General features: G+C 37.9%; 1 pseudogene; it reads left to right on the plus strand.

The window, feature by feature from the left end:
- Window positions 1-14,473: 14,473 nt before the first annotated feature.
- On the plus strand, window positions 14,474-15,842 carry LOC112907936 (alcohol dehydrogenase class-3 pseudogene; annotated as a pseudogene).
- Window positions 15,843-16,136: the final 294 nt, after the last annotated feature.

The following is a 16,136-nucleotide window of genomic DNA, read 5'->3' on the forward strand; positions in this document are numbered from 1 at the left end:
ATGGTGGGTATTTGTCATTTCTAATGGCTGAGTAATATTCCATTGTATATATAGGCCACAGCTTCTTTATCCATTCATCTTTTGGTGGACACCAAGGCTTCTTCCACAGTTTGGCTATTGTGGACATTGCTGCTATAAACATTGGAGTGTAGGTGTCTTGGTTTTTCACTGAATCTGTATCTTTGGGGTAAATCCCCAGCAGTGCAAATGCTGAGTCATAGGGTAGATCTATGTTTAACTCTTTGGGGAACCTCCATACAGTTTTCCAGAGTGGCTGCACCAGTTCACATTCCCACCAACAATGCAAGATGGTTCCCCTTTCTCCACATCCTCTCCAACATTTGTTGTTTCCTGTCTTATTAATTTTCATCATTCTCACTGGTGTGAGGTGAGATCTCATTGTGGTTTTGATTTGTATTTCCCTGATGGCAAGTGATGTGAAGCATTTTCTCATGTGCTTGTTGGCCATGTCTATGTCTTATATGGTGAAATTTCTGTTCATGTCTTCTGCCCATTTCATGATTGGATTTTTTGTTTCTTAGATGTTGAATTTGGTAAGTTCTTTATAGATTTTGGATACTAGCCCTTTATCTGATATGTCATTTGCAAATATCTTCTCCCATTCTATAGGTTGGCTTTTAGTTTTGTTGACTGTTTCTTTTCTTTAAGATTTTATTCATTCATTCATGAGAGACAGAGAGAGAGGCAGAGACACAGGCAAAGGGAGAAGCAGGCTCCATGCAGGGAGCCCAATGTGGTGCTCGATTCCAGGACTCTGGGATCCCACCCTGAGCCAAAGGCAGAAGCTCAACTTCTGAGCCACCCAGGTATCCCATTGTTGACTGTTTCTCTTGCTGTGCAGAAGCTTTTATCCTGATAAAGTCCCAATAGTTCATTTTTGCTTTTGTTTCCCTTGCCTTCATAGACCTATCTTGCAAGAAGTTGCGGTGGCCAAGTTCAAAAAGATTGCTGCCTGTGTTCTTCTCTAGGATTTTGATGGATTCTTGTCTCACATTTAGATCTTTCATCCATTTTTAGTTTATCTTTGTGTATGGAGTAAGAGAATGGTCTGGTTTCATTCTTCTGCATATGGCTGTCCAATTTTCCCAGCACCATTTTTTGAAGGGACTGTCCTTTTTCCAGTGGATAGTCTTTCCTGCTTTGTCGAATATTAGTTGATCATATTAGTTGATGGCCCATTTCTGGGTTCTTGATTCTGTTCCATTGATCTATGTATCTGTTTTTGTGCCATTTCTATGCTGTCTTCATGATCACAGCTTTGTAATACAGCTTGATAGCTGGCATTGTGATGCTCCCAGCATTGGTTTTCTTTTTCAATATTCCTCTGGCTATTCAGGGTCTTTTCTGATTCCACACAAATCTTAAGATGATTTTTTCCAACTCTCTGAAGAAAGTCTATGGTATTTTGATAGAGATTGCATTGAATGTGTAAATTGCCCGGGTAGCATACGCATTTCACAATATTCATTCTTCTAATCTATGAGCGTGGAATGTTTTTCCATCTCTTTGTGTCTTCCTCAATTTCTTTCAGAAGTGTTCCATAGTTTTTAGTGTGTAGATACTTTATCTCTTTGGTTAGGTTTATTTCTGGGTACCTTATGGTTTTGGGTGCAATTGTATATGGGATTGTTTCCTTAATTTCTTTCTTCAGTCTCATTGTTAGTGTATAGAAATGCCACTAATTTCTGTGCATTTATTTTGTATCTTGCCACATTGCTGAATTGATGTATGAGTTCTAGCAATCTTGGGGTGGAGTCTTTTGTGCTTTCTATATACAGTATCATGTCATTTGCAAAGAAGAATTCAAACATCTCTCTTCTCAGATGCCATGATATTCTATGTAGAAAACCCAAAAGACTCAAGCAAAAAAATTACTAGAACAGATACAGGAATTCAGCAATGTCTCAAGATATAAGATCAATGCACAGAAGTCAGTAGCACCTCTGTACACCAGAAAAATGAAGCGGAAAAGAGAAATCAAGTAATAGATATCATTTTCAATTGCACCGAAACCCATGAGATACCTAAGAATAAATCTAACTCAAGCTAGTTTGTACAGATAGGCAGTACAGATAGATAGTACAAACTGACTATCTGTACTCTGAAAACTATAGAACACTCATGAAAGAAATTGAGGAAGACACAAAGAAAAGAAAAGTATTCCACATTCATGGACTAATGAATAAATATGCTTAAAGTGACTTTATTACCCAAAACAATTGATACATCAATGCAATCTCTATCAAAATACCATTGTTGATTTACACAGAGCTGTAATCAGCAATCCTAAATATATATGGAACCAGAAGAGACCCAGGATAGACAAACCTCTTGATAGACATCTCCAAAGCAAAGGGAAATGCAGCAAAAATGATTTATTGGGACTTTATCAGGATAAAGTTCTATGCAGCAAAGGAAACAATCAACAAATCTAAAAGCAACAAATGACATATCAGATAAAGGGCAAGATCTAACATCTAGAAAGAACATATCAAACTCAACACCCTCAAAAAATGCAAATAAAATCTTTAAAAAAATAAAAGGCATCCAAATCTGCAAAAAAGAAGTCAAGCATTCCCTCTTTCCAAGTGACGTGATACTCTATGTAGAAAACCCAAAAGACTCCACCAAAAAATTGTTATAACTGATACACAAATTCAGTAAAGTCACAGGACATAAAATCAACATAAAGAAGTCAGTTGCATTTCTATACGCCAACAATGAAGCAGCAGAAAAAGAAATCAAGGAACCTATCCCATTCACAATTTCACCAAAACCCATAATATACCTAGAAATAAGCCTAACCAGAGAGGAAAATGATCTGTACTCTGAAAACTATAGAACATTTATGAAAGAATTTGAAGATGATGCAAGGAAATGGAAATGCATTCCACGCTCATGGATTGGAAGAACAAATATTGTTCTTCCACTCTGGAAAACTGTGTGGAGGTTCCTCAAAGTGTTAAAAATAGATCTGCCCTATGACCCAGCAATTGCACTGCTGGGGATTTACCCCAAAGATACAGATGTAATGAAACGCCGGGACACCTGCACCCCAATGTTCATAGCAGCAATGTCCACAATAGCCAAACTGTGGAAGGAGCCTCATTGTCCATCAAAAGATGAATGGATAAAGAATATGTGGTATATGTATACAATGGAATATTGCTCAGCCATTAGAAATGACAAATACCCACCATTTGCTTCAACGTGGATGGAACTGGAGGGTATTATGCTGAGTGAAATAAGTCAATCGGAGAAGGACAAACATTATATGGTCTCATTCATTTGGGGAATACAAAAATTAGGGAAAGGGAATAAATGGAAAGGAGAGAAAATGAATGGGAAATATCAGAGAGGGAGACAGAACATGAGAGGCTCCTAAATCTGGGAAAAAAAACAAGGGGTAGTGGAAGGGGAGGTGGACAGGGGGACTGGATGACTAGGTGACGGGCACTGAGGGGGCACTTGACGGGATGAGCACTGGGTGTTATACTATATGTTGGCAAATTGAACTCCAATAAAAAAAAGAAAGAAAGAAAATTGAGAGGGAGGCAAACCATAAGAGACTCTTAACTATCGGAAACAAACAGGGTCGCTGAACGGTAGGTGGGTGGGAGGATGGGATTACTGGGTGATGGGCGTTAAGAAAGGTACGTGATATGATGAGCAATGGGTGTTTTAATGCAACTGATGAATTACTAAATTCTATCTCTGAAACAAATAATACACTATATGGTAACTAAATTGAATTTAAATAAAGAATTAAAAGATACTGAGATTATATCATGGATATTTTCTGAGCACATGCTATGAAAGTTGAAGTCAACTACAAGGAAATTTTTGAAAGACCACAAATACATGGAGGTTAAACAAAATCCTGCCAAGGAATGAATGGGTCAACCAGAAAGTTAAGGAAGAAATTTTAAAATACATGGAAACAAATGAAAATGAAAGCAGAATGGTCCAAAACCTTTGGGATATAACAAAAGTGATCACATGAGGGAAGCATATAGCAATACAGGCTACCTCAGGAAGCAGAAAAATCTCAAATATGCAACCTAATCTTATACCTAAAGGAGCTGGATAAAGAACAACAAAATGAAACCTAAAGGCAGCAGAAGATGGGAAATAATAAATACTAGAGCAGAAATAAATGATAGAGAAACTAAAAGAACAGAACAAGATCAATGAACCAGGAGTTGGCTCCTTGGAATAATCAATAAAAATGATCAACCCCTAGCTAGACTTATTAAAAAGAAAAGAGAAAGGATCCAAATAAATGAAATCATGAATGAGAGAGGAGAAATCACAACCAACACCACAGAAAAGCAAACAATTATAAGGGAATATTTTTTTAATAATAAATTTATTTTTTATTGGTGTTCAATTTGCCAACATACAGAATAACACCCAGTGCTCATCCCGTCAAGTGCCCCCCTCAGTGTCCGCCACCCAGTAACCCCCACCCCCTGCCCTTAAGAGGATATTATTTTTAAAAGTATATACCAACAAATTGAGCAATCTGGAAGAAATCGATAAATTCCTAGAAACATACAAACTACCAAAACCGAAACAAGAAGAAATAGGAAATTTGAACAGACCGATAAACAGCAAAGAAATTGAATCAGTAATACTCTCCCAAAACACAAAAATCCAGGGCCAGATGGCTTCCCAAGGGAACTCTACCAATAATTTAAAGAAAAGTTAATACCTACTCATGTCAAACTGTTCCAAAAAATAGAAATGTAAGGAAAACTTCCAAACTCATTCTATTAGGCCAGCATTACCTTATCCCAAAACCAAAGACTCCACTCAAAAAGAGAATTATAGGCCAATATCTCTAATGAACATAGATGTAAAAATTCCCAACAAGATACTAGCAAATCTAATACAACAACATATTAGAAGAATCGTTTATCACAATCAAGTGGGTTTTATTCCTGAGCTGCAAGTATAGTTCAATATTCACAAATCAATCAACGTGATACACCACATTAATAAAAGAAAGGATAAGAATCATATGATCTTCTCAGTAGATGCTGATAAAGCATTTGAAAAAATACATCCATTATTGATTTTAAAATACCCTCCACAAAGTAGGAATAGATGGAACATACCTCAGCAACATAAAAGCCACATACAAAAGACCCACAGCTAATATCATCCTCAATGGGTAAAAACTGAGAGCTTTTTTTGGGGAAAAAAAGGGAACAAGACAGTGATGCCCACTTTCACCACGGTTATTTAGCATAGTACTGAAAGTCCTAGACTCAGCGATCAGACAACACAAAAAATTAAAAGGCATCCAAACCTGGGGCGCCTTGGTGGCTCAGTGGTTCAGCATCTGCCTTCAGCTCAAGTTGTGATCCCAGGGTCCTGGGATGGAGTCACATATCAGGTTCCCTGCAGGAGGCCTGCTTCTCCCTCTGCCTATGTCTCTGACTGTGTGTGTGTGTGTGTGTGTGTGTGTGTGTGTGTGTGTGTGTGTCATGAAGAAATAAATAAAATCTTTAAAAAAATAAAAGGCATCCAAATCTGCAAAAAAGAAGTCAAGCATTCCCTCTTTCCAAGTGACGTGATACTCTATGTAGAAAACCCAAAAGACTCCACCAAAAAATTGTTATAACTGATACACAAATTCAGTAAAGTCACAGGACATAAAATCAACATAAAGAAGTCAGTTGCATTTCTATACGCCAACAATGAAGCAGCAGAAAAAGAAATCAAGGAACCTATCCCATTCACAATTTCACCAAAACCCATAATATACCTAGAAATAAGCCTAACCAGAGAGGAAAATGATCTGTACTCTGAAAACTATAGAACATTTATGAAAGAATTTGAAGATGATGCAAGGAAATGGAAATGCATTCCACGCTCATGGATTGGAAGAACAAATATTGTTAAAATGTCTATGCTACCCAGAGCAATCTACATATTCAATTCAATCCCTATCAAAATATTACCACCATTTTCCCCAGAACTAGAACAATCCTAAAATTTGTACAGAACCACAAAAGATCCTGAATAGCCAAAGCAATCTTGAAAAGAAAAGCTAGAGGACCCACAATGCTAGACTTCAAGCTTTACTACAAAGTTGTGATCATCAAGACAGTATGGTACTGGCACAAAAAAAGATACATAGACAAATGTAACAGAATAGAGAACCCAGAAATGGACCCACAACTCTATGGTTAACTAATCAACAAAGCAGGAAGGAATATCCAATGGAAAGAAGACAATCTCTTCAACAAATGGTGTTGAGAAAACTGGACAGTCACAAGCAGAAGAATGAAACTGGACCACTTTCTTACACTCTACATGAAAATAAATAAATCAAAATAGTGAAATACCTCAATGTGAGACAGGAAATCATAAAAATCCTAGAGGAGGACACAGGCAGCAGCCTCTTTGGCATCAGCTGCAGCAACTTCTTGCTAGACATATCTCCTGAGTCAAGGGAAACAAAAGTGAAATGAACTATTGGGCTGCATCAAGATAAAAAGCTTCTGCACAGTGACGTAAATGATCAACATAACTAAAAGGCAACCTATGACATTGAAGAAGATATTTGTAAATGACATATCAGATAAAGGGCTAGTATCCAAATCTACAAAGAACTTATCAAACTCAACACCCAAAAAAAAATCTAGTGAAGAAATGGGCAGAAGACACAAGCAGACATTTTTTTCAAAGAAAATATACAGATGGCCAGCAGACACATGAAAAAATGCTCAACATCACTCATCATTAGGGAAATATAAATCAAGACCATGATGAGATACTATGTCCTATCTGTCAGAATGGTGGAAATTAACAACACAAGAAATAACATATGTTGATGAGGATGCAGAAAAAGAGGAATCCTATTATACTGTTGGTAGGAATGAAGACTGGTGTAGACTCTCTGGAAAACAGTATTGATCCTCAAAAAGTTAAAAATAGAACTACCTTATGACCCAGCAATCGTAATACCAGATATTTACCAAAAGGATACAAAATTACTTATTTGAAGGGGAACATGCACCCCAATGTTTATAGCAACATCAGCCATTATCAACAATGGCCAAATTATGGAAAGAGCCCAAATGTCCATTGACTGAGGAATGGATAAAGAAGTTATTATATATATATTTTTTTATATATATATGTATATAATGTGTGATATATAATGGAATATTATCTATATAATATATATTAATGGAATATTTAATGGAATATATAATGGAATATATAATATATATTAATGGAATATATAATGGAATATTACTCAGCCATCGAAAGAATGAGATCATTTGCAATGACATGGATGGAACTAGAGTGCATTTGCTAGGTGAAATAAGTCAGTCAAGAAAGACAGATACCATATGATTTCATTCATATGTGGAATTTAAGAAACTAAACAGATGAACATAGAAGAAGGAAAACAAGATAGAGATATAAACCATAAGAGATTCTTAAGTATAGAGAACAAACTGAAGGTTGATGGATGGGAGGTGGGCGGGGAATGGGTTAAAAGGTGATGGTATTAAGGAGGGCTCTCATTGTCATAAGCACTGTGTGTTATATGTAAGTGATGAATCACTGAATTCTACTCCTAAAACTAATATTGCACTATATGTTAATGCAGTAGAATTTAAATAAAAACTTGAAACAAAAAAAGAAGAAAATAAATTTAATAATGTTTAATCTCATCCAAACCATTTCCATTGTAGGTAAAGTATATGACACTCAAAAGATTAACTTGTTAATATCATGCACCTAATTAGAAGTGCTGCTGCAACCAGGGTATTGGTTTCTGATTCTCAAACCTCTTTCCACTCTGCCTGGGGGTCTGTTCATACATTTGTAATACTACATTCTTTCATCTCCAAGTATAAATTTAGGAGTGTCTGAAATCTTGCCAGTCTACTGAACTAATTAAATTCACCTTTACTGTATATGTTTGAGTGTTTATACGTGTGTGTATATGTATATAGATCAAATATTTATGAATGATTCCTATAATCCTTTGAATTGAATGAAATGACTCCACATTCATTTCAAGCTTAAATGTAATGCAAAAATGTTATAGTCCAGATTGCTAATACCCTCAATAACTTGTTTCAGTCAGTCTGAAGGCAATTGTTCAAGTTATACCAAAGTATCCTAAAACAATTGAGTGACATATTCTACTTTTTAAATTTTAAATTCAATTAGCCAACATATAGTAGTACATCATTCATCTCAGATGTAGTGTTCAACAGTTTATCCGATGTGTATAACACCCAGTGCTCATCACCTCACGTGCCCTACTTAATGTCCTTAATTAATTAATTTTTTTCCACTTCTAGATCTAATGGATTAAGCCAAGTCTCCACACCAGGAAACTGGACTTTCCTTCCAAGCTAGCATCTAGGATACAATTTTCAGGGCCCTAGGGCAGGTCAGTGACATTGGTCTCCTCAAGATCAATTCCAGAGTGCAGCTTGCCATCCTTGGCGGGCGCCCAGGGCATGGAGGCGGAGGTCCACCTCACCGCTCAGTCTCCTGCTTTGCTGACCAAGGTGACACCACCTAAACCCTTCAGCTTTGACTTCATATAACCCAATGACATGTCGGCTGCCTCTTCCAGGGTCTTTCCTTGTTCTACCTGGAAGAGAGTGAGTCTGGCCAGATTGACCTTCAGGATGCTCTCCCCGTGCCCCGTTGTTGAAATGGCGCCAATGTCATTGTCAGCATAACCGCCAGATCCTATGCATGGGGTGTCCCCACACGGCCAACCATTTTATTAATGATGCCACCCGTCGAGGTCCTTAATTCCCAATTACCCCATCCCCCCCACCCATCTCCCCTCCAGCAACTCCCATTGTTTCCTATAGTTTAGACTCCCATGGCTTTTCTCCCTCTCTGATGACTTCCCCCTCAATCTTCCTTCCCTTCCCCTATGATCCTCTGTGCTGTTTTCTATATTCCACATATGAATGAAACCATATAATTGTCTTTCTTTAATTGACTTATTGCATTCAGCATAATACCCTCCAGTTCCATCCACATCAATGCAAATGGTAAATATTCATCTTTTCTGACAGCTGAGTATATATATATATATATATATATATATATATATATATATATATATATATATTCCCACATATTCTACCTTTTTTTTAAGTTTTTAAGTTTTTATTTATTTATTCACAAGAGACACAGAGAGAGAGATAGAGGCAGAGACACAGGCAGAGGGAGAAGCAGGCTCCACGCAGGGAGCCCGTTGTGGGACTCAATCCCGGGTCTCCAGGATCCCGCCCCAGGCGGAAGGCGGCACTAAACCGCTGAGCCACCTGGGCTGCCCTACCTCTTTTTTAAAAAGATTTTATTTATTCATTCATGAGAGACACAGAGAGAGAAAGGCAGAGGGAGAAGCAGGCTCCATGCAGAGAGCCCGACATGGGACTCAATCTAGGGACTCCAAGATCACGCCCTGAGCCAAAGGCAGATGCTCAACCACGGAGCCATCCAGGCATCCCCACATATTCCACTTCTAAGATGAAAGAGAAGATAGAGTGAAGCATCAGATGTGGTCTAAAAGGAAAAAGGTTAGAAACTGGGTGCCCACATGTGGAAACCCTGTGAACAGTTGAAATTTCTTTGATGCAATCACATTGGGAAAAGAAGCATCATAGGTTAATGTATAGCTAGAGATTTCCCCTCTTCCACCATCTGTGTGCCAGCATCCTATACATAAAGTATCTCTGTGCCAAAGAGCACCAAGTAATATCAATGCATTCCTCACAGAATGACTGTACTGTTATGGAGGAGAACAGGGCACCAAGGAGGAATTCTGAGTGGCTAAATTAGGAGAAACAAAGACAAAAGTCTTCTTCCTTCAAACTTCCTAGGTAAAGAAACCTTTGGATGTGGGTAATTGGAGGTCAGTTTGTACCAGACACACCACATGCACTGGTTGCTTTGTTGGAATGTAAGTCCTGGTTATAGGAATTTTGTTTTGTTTTGTTTTTTAGGAATTTTGTTAACCAGAAAGGACCTCCTAATAAAATGCTATAAGCTGAAAGCAATCTCTGTTGGGCATTCTATGTGATCAAAGCTGAGTAAGAGAAAGGATGAAAACTGAGACAACTCTGGATTCAACTGGAAATAAATCAAGCCAGCAAGCAGAGGGTAGATCCCTCTCTGACAATAAACAACTTGGCATTATTAAAACGCCACTCACCGGGCAGCAGGGGTGGCTCAGTGGTTTAGCACCACCTTCAGCCCAGGTTGTGATCTTGTAGATCCAGGATCGAGTCCCACATCAGGCTTCTTGCATGGAGCCTGCTTCTCCCTCTGCCCGTGACTCTGCCTCTCCCTCTCTCTCTTGCTCTGTGTCTCCCATGAATAAATAAATAAAATCTTTAAAAAAAATAAAAATAAAAGGCCACTAACCTGAATTCTGAAATCCACTTTAAGCAACATCTTACCTAAACTTTGGTAAGCATGGTAAGTGAAGGTGAGTGAAGCTCTACCTATAGGCACATAGAGTTACCATAGAAGTTTACAAGTATTCTCTTTGTTTTATAAAGCCATCTATCACAAGGAAGTATGGAATCTGCAAAGGAAATGTGTCCATTTTTATTTCTTTATTTTTTAAATTTATTTTTTATTGGAGTTCAACTTGCCAACATATAGCATAACACCCAGTGCTCATGCCATCAAGTGGACATTTTTAAAAGGTTATTTAGAACTCTTAAGAAGTCTCTCCTATTGCTGATTTTCTCATTTCTTCATGAGGTACATTGACAAAAAAAACGTGTGTCCTCCTGTCTGCCATAAAGTATAGCAATTAGAAAGAAAATGAAGTGGAGAGTCACCCGATGGTTCCAAATGGCTTAGATTTGTCTCTGGCTTTACCACCTTTCTTTAGAATTAAAGCTTTAAGAGTTAACTGGTTATAAGTCCTTCATTAGAACATAGATATGAAGGGTAGAAGAAGCAATTTCCCATAGTACAGCTGTTAGAAAAGAGGAAATAGAGAAAGAGAGAGAGACTGAAATATGTAAATGAGATGGGTCTGCTTGGGCTGAAAAAAAAAGAAAAACAGGATCTAGGGAGCTCAAGAATTCAGATACCAGTGTTAAGCAAATTACTGCCAGCTTAAAGTCGTTACTTCCAAGATTCTACTAGGGCTGGAAATGAAAAAACTGAGTTCTACTCTACTGCCATTATTTGATGTAATACAAAACAATCAACATTTGGGTTATTCATTCCACTGTGGATTAAAAGAAGAAAACTAAAATTTATTGAATGCCTAGTTGCTATGTTTCAGACACTTTCCCTACAACAATCTTGCACATAAAAAATTATCCATACCATGTCTATGTCTTCCTCTGTGAGATTTCTCTTCATGTCTTTTGCCCATTTCATGATTGGATTGTTTCTTTGCTGTTGAGTTTAATAACTTCTTTATAGATATTGGATATTAGCCCTTTATCTGATATGTCATTTGCAAATATCTTCTCCCATTCTGTAGGTTGTCTTTTAGTTATGCTGACTGTTTCTTTGCTGTGCAAAAGCTTCTTATCTTGATGAAGACCCAATAGTTCATTTTTGCTTTTGTTTCTTTTGCCTTTGTGGATGTATCTTGCAAGAAGTTACTGTGGCCGAGTTCAAAAAGGGTGTTGCCTGTGTTCTCCTCTAGGATTTTGATGGAATCTTGTCTCACATTTAGATATTTCATCCATTTTGACTATATCATACTTATAGGATCTATCCAACAAGAGGACTTAACAATCATCAATATTTATGCCCCGAATGTGGGAGCTACCAAGTATATCAATCAAATAATAACCAAAATTAAGACATACTTAGATAATAATATACTTATACTTGGTGACTTGAATGTAGCGTGTTTTACAATCGACAGGTCTTCTAAGCATATCTCCAAAGAAACAAGAGCTTTAAATGATACACTGGACCAGATGGATTTCACAGATATTTACAGAACTTTACATCCAAACACAACTGAATACACATTCTTCTCAAGTGCACATGGAACTTTCTACAGAATAGACCACATACTGGGTCATAAATCAGGTCTTAAGCGATACCAAAATATTGGGATCGTCCCCCTGCATATTTTCAGACCACAATGCTTTGAAATTAGAATAACAAGAAGTTTGGAAGGATTTCAAACACGTGGAGGATAAGGACCATTGTGCTATCCTGCTAAAAGATGAGTCAACCAGGAAATTAGGGAAGAATTAAAAAGATTCATGGAAACTAATGAGAATGAAGATACAACTGTTCAAAATCTTTGGGATGCAGCAAAAGCAGTCCTGAGGGGGAAATACATCGCAATACAAGTATCCATCCAAAAACCGGAAAGAACTCAAATACAAAAGCTAACCTTGCACCTAAAGGAGCTGGAGAAAAAACAGCAAATAGACCCTACATCCAGAAGAAGAAGAGAGTTCATAAATATTCGAGCCATGTCTATGTATTCCTCTGTGAGATTTCTCTTCATGTCTTTTGCCCATTTCATGATTGGATTGTTTGTTTCTTTGCTGTTGAGTTTAATAAGTTCTTTAGAGATCTTGGAAACTAGCACTTAACTGATACGTCATTTGCAAATATCTTCTCCCATTCTGTAGGTTGTCTTTTAGTTTTGTTGACTGTATCCTTTGCTGTGCAAAAGCTCCTGATCTTGATGAATAGTTCTTTTTTTGCAGTTTTTGGATTTTTAAAATATGAACATCTTCTCAATACCTCACTAAGCAGTATCTTTCTTTTTTTAAAGAGGACTTTAATAAGACCATTAAAGCATCTTCTTCCTCAAATTCTTAAAATGAATTTATCAGCTCTGATATTGTTGAATTGCTCCTCTGACTGGGTGTCTTAAAAACCAATCAACCAATAAACAAATCACACCTCTTTCAAATTAATTTATTCCAGGTAGCACTAAAAAAATGCATAGATAGGGATTGCATTAAACATGTAAATTGCCCTGGGTAACATTGACATTTTCACAATATTAATTTTTCCAATCCATGAGCATGGAATATTTTTCCATCTTTTGTGTCTTCCTCCATTTCTTTCAGAAGTGTTCTGTAGTTTTTAGGGTATAGATCCTTTACCTCTTTGGTTAGGTTTATTCCTAGGTATCTTATGCTTTTGGGTGCAATTCTAAATGGGATTGACTCCTTAATTTCTCTTTCTTCAGTCTCATTGTTAGTGTATGGAAATGCCACTGACTTCTGGAATATTACTCAGCCTTTAGAAATGACAAATACCCACCATTTGCTTTGATGTGGATGGAATTGGAGTGTATTATGCTGAGTGAAATAAGTCAGTCAGAGAAGGACAAACATTATATGGTCTCATTCATTTGGGGAATATAAAAAATACTGAAAGGGAATAAACGGGAAAGGAGAAAAATGAGTGGGAAATATCAGGGAGGGAGACAGAACATGAGAGACTACTAACTCTGGGAAACTAACTAGGGGTAGTGGTAGGGCAGGGGCTGGGGATGATGGGCACTGAGGGGGGCACTTGATGGGATGAGCACTGGGTGTTATTCTATATGTTGGCAAATAGAACACCAATAAAAATATATTTATTTAAAAATATAGAGATATATTTTATTTAGGTTTACACTGAAAAAACCAAGAAAGTGAATTCAAAGATGAAAGTAATGGTTATGTACAAAGAAAAATGCATTAGAACCTGTAATTGTATCCAATTGTTGCAATTCCAGGGGCTGGAGGAGGGTTATGTCACCTCCGAAAGCACACACATAAACTCTAGATTTGAGTATTTGGATTACTAGGGGGATGAGAGCCTTTCCTTTCCAGTAACATTATTGTCTAGTTCCCATTGTTCTTTTCTTCCAAATCCTTGTCCCACTGCACCTAACATCTTTCCTGACAAGTTTCATCAGACTCAGCCACCCCAGCCTGTGGGAAAAATGGTTGTGCCCCACCTATGTGTGACAAAATACATTTCCACAGCTCTCCCTCAACAAGTAATCTGAGAACATGGGATAGGCTAATCTGCAATCCCTCTCTGATTAGTTTGATGAGAGAATCCAGATGATCCAGATAATGTGGGTGTTGTCAATGCAACATCAGGGTCATTCATTCACTCATTCATTCATTGGAAAGTAGTTAATAACTACTTACAGATACTCTACTTGGTACTAAAGTTATAAATATGAGAAAGACACTGTCCCTGTCCTTTAGGGGTTTACATGTTCATCAGGGAGACTAATATATGAGAAAGCAACGGATATGAATGTCATGGAAAGTGCTGTAATACACATGACCAAGAGACTGTGTGTGCAGTGAAGTGATTAGCTGGCTGATTAAAAGTGAAGGATTCAAATAATTCTTAAGAATAGAAATGGCCAGGAGTGATCCAGGGTTGCTTGGGAAGACTACTCTAGGCATATAAAAATATGAAGTATGTGTGAAGCAGAGGACATGGCGAACCAGGTTATCAAGTGCAAGGCTGCAGTTGCCTGGGAGGCAGGAAAGCCTCTCTCTATAGAAGAGGTAGAGGTGGCACCCCCAAAGGCTCATGAAGTTCTAATTACGATTATGGCCACTGCAGTTTGCCACACCGATGCCTACACCCTGAGTGGGGCTGATCCTGAAAGGAGTTTTCCAGTGATCCTAGGACATGAAGGTGCTGGAATTGTGGAAAGTGTTGGCGAAGGAGTTACTAAGCTGAAGGCAGGTGACACTGTCATCCCACTTTACATCCCACAGTGTGGAGAATGCAAATTTTGTCTAAATCCTAAAACAAACCTTTGCCAGAAGATAAGAGTTACACAGGGGAAAGGATTAATACCAGATGGTACTAGCAGATTCACTTGCAAAGGAAAGACAATTTTACATTATATGGGAACCAGCACATTTTCTGAATATACAGTTGTGGCTGATATCTCTGTTGCTAAAATAGATCCTTTAGAAACTTTGGATAAAGTCTGCCTTCTCGGTTGTGGCATTTCAACTGGTTACGGTGCTGCTCTGAACACTGCCAAGGTGGAGCCTGGCTCTACTTGTGCCGTCTTTGGCCTAGGAGGAGTTGGATTGGTGACTATCATGGGTCGTAAGGTGGCTGGTGCATCCCGGATCATTGGTGTGGACATCAATAAAGATAAATTCTCAAGGGCCAAGGTGTTTGGAGCCTCTGAATGTATTAACCCCCAGGACTTCAGTAAACCCATCCAGGAAGTGCTCATTGAAATGACTGATGGGGGAGTGGACTATTCCTTTGAGTGTATTGGTAACTTGAAAGTCATAAGAGCAGCGCTAGAGGCCTGCCACAAAGGCTGGGGTGTCAGCGTCATAGCTGAGTAGCTGCTTCAGGTGAAGAAATCGCCACTCGTCCATTTCAGCTGGTAACAGGGCACATATGGAAAGGCACTGCCTTTGGAGGATGGAAGAGTGTGGAAAGTGTCCCAAAGTTGGTGTCTGAATATATGTCCAGAAATATAAAAGTTGATGAATTTGTGACTCACAGTCTGTCTTTTGACCAAATTAATGAAGCCTTTGACCTATTGCATGCAAGAAAGAGCATTCGAACTGTTGTAAAGCTTTAAATTCAACAAAGAAAACATGTCCATCCTTGTACTGAAGTCTTCTGGTTCACCTGGAACAGCCAGACAAGCAGGGAGATGCTCTTCTAAGTTCACAGTCTCTTAGACCTTTTCTACTACTACTTTTAGAGTAACCTTCTCTAGGGAATAATATTTTTTGTATAATTCATAAATCTCTAATCAAGGACAAGGCTAATACAGTCATAAATCTGTTTTCTGGACTCTCCTTCACATGAATAATTGCCAAAACACTAAGGAATATTCTAACATAATAAAAGTAATTTCTGCATAAAAATAATATGATGTATGTGTAAGGTTTTAAAGTAAGAAAGACCATGGTCAGCTCAGGCAATCTGAAAATAATTCCACATAGCTAACACACAGGTTGTAAATGGTAGCATGGCAAGAAATTATGCCAGAAGGATAGACAGAGGCTGAATCAAAACAAACCTTATATGCCTTGCAAGGCAATGAATTATCAAAATCACATGATCATATATTCATTTTGGAAAGATTTTTTTTTGTGGCAGTGGAG

Source organism: Vulpes vulpes, chromosome 8 (genome assembly GCF_048418805.1).
Source record: "Vulpes vulpes isolate BD-2025 chromosome 8, VulVul3, whole genome shotgun sequence".
Taxonomy (NCBI): domain Eukaryota; kingdom Metazoa; phylum Chordata; class Mammalia; order Carnivora; family Canidae; genus Vulpes; species Vulpes vulpes.